Source organism: Cicer arietinum, chromosome 6 (genome assembly GCF_000331145.2).
Source record: "Cicer arietinum cultivar CDC Frontier isolate Library 1 chromosome 6, Cicar.CDCFrontier_v2.0, whole genome shotgun sequence".
Taxonomy (NCBI): domain Eukaryota; kingdom Viridiplantae; phylum Streptophyta; class Magnoliopsida; order Fabales; family Fabaceae; genus Cicer; species Cicer arietinum.
In genome coordinates this window covers 14,763,135-14,764,817 of record NC_021165.2, presented here as the reverse complement: position 1 = coordinate 14,764,817, position 1,683 = coordinate 14,763,135, and positions in this window count along the sequence as shown.

Below are 1,683 nucleotides of genomic sequence, written 5' to 3'. Positions count from 1 at the left end.
TTAAGGATTGAGACTTTATCTCGTAAAAATTGAAAGGGACATCAACAACATATTTATAACAACTACCAATAAACTCTTATTTATATACAAAGTAGGAGAACTAGTTAAAATTTTAATTGACATTGTATCAATATCAACGGTAACATTCCAATAGTCAACGTTAATAAAATCAAAATCATAATTGATTATTTGCAATGAATAATTTATTATTTATAATTAAGCAAAAAATGCATTTATCTCCCATGAAATATTTTTGAATGACATTCACTACCCTTCTAGTTTTTAAAATGCTTTTACCTTCTATGCACTCACTAGAACAATTGTGCCTAACATATTTTTCTGTCACACTTTCATCTCTATCTACTATTTATTAAAAAGAAGTAGAATACACACTTGGTTGTATTTTTAAAATTGAAAATATTATATGTATCATTGTATTTTACAAATTAAAAAAAAAGGTTCAAATTGTATCATATAGTAAATGGTAGGAATCGTGTAAGTATGACAAAATAAATGTTTGTGAGAGTTTTTTGTAGTGAGTATAGAGGAGGTAAATATTTTTTCAAAACTAAAAAAGATGTTAGTATCATTTGAAGGAAATCAAGTGAGTATAGGAGAGGTTAATATTAATGATGTATTGACAAATCATAGCACTAAAATAAATTAGACCATATAGAAAACAATTATGCCATTTTAGAAAACATGCATGCTAAAGTTTTTTTAAAGAATATAATTAATTATGCAATTTATATAATCAATTATAATTTTTCTAGTCAAAATATTTTTATGTAAAATCACATTTAGATGCAAATCATTGTGAGTGTGTGATTTATTTTATTTTCACTTACATAAAATCTTAAAACACACTACAAATAAAGAAAACTTGATCTCCTTTTCTGCTTTTTGCATCTTATAGTTTTAGGAATTCTTTTGTCGATCATCAAAACAAAATTATTCCTGTCAAGACATATAGATTCACATGCTTGAGCCTGAGTTTAACAATTTTGTTGGAACACATTGGCAACTTCACTCCCATAAGGATTTCCCTCACTAAGCTTGGTAATTGCATGAAGGAACATTCATCAAGACTATTTTAATATCCGTCTTCTTAAATTAAAGCAATCCGTACTAATTTATATCTTTATTTTGAGGAAAAATAAATTAATCTAATAAACCTTACTAGTTACTTCCTAATGGTGTTATAAGCACTACCAAACATTAGTCACGCCCCTAATCACTCAAATTAAAATAAAATAACTACTAGGCTAGTAACATTAAGCCTTCATTATTTTTCAATGCACTACCAAAATTAAAATAGGACCAATTATAACAAATTAAGTTATTGGATCATTCCAATTAAAATAAAATAACTACTAGGCTAGTAACATTAAACCTTCATTATTTTTTCTTTAATACACGATTTCTTTTTTAATACTATCAAGACTATTTCAATATCCATTTTTCTAAATTAGAGCAATATGTTTTCAATGGCTATTTCTAATTTATATTTTGAGGAAAAATAAATTAACTTATGAGATCGATCAAGGTTCACTCTTTGTTTTCTTCTATAAAAAGAGAAGATATTAGAAAGAGGATTAAATACTTTTTATAGAGTCCTTCTATAAAAAGGTTTCGCGGGATTCAACCAATTGTCTTGATCGTGAGATATCATTGAGAAATTGA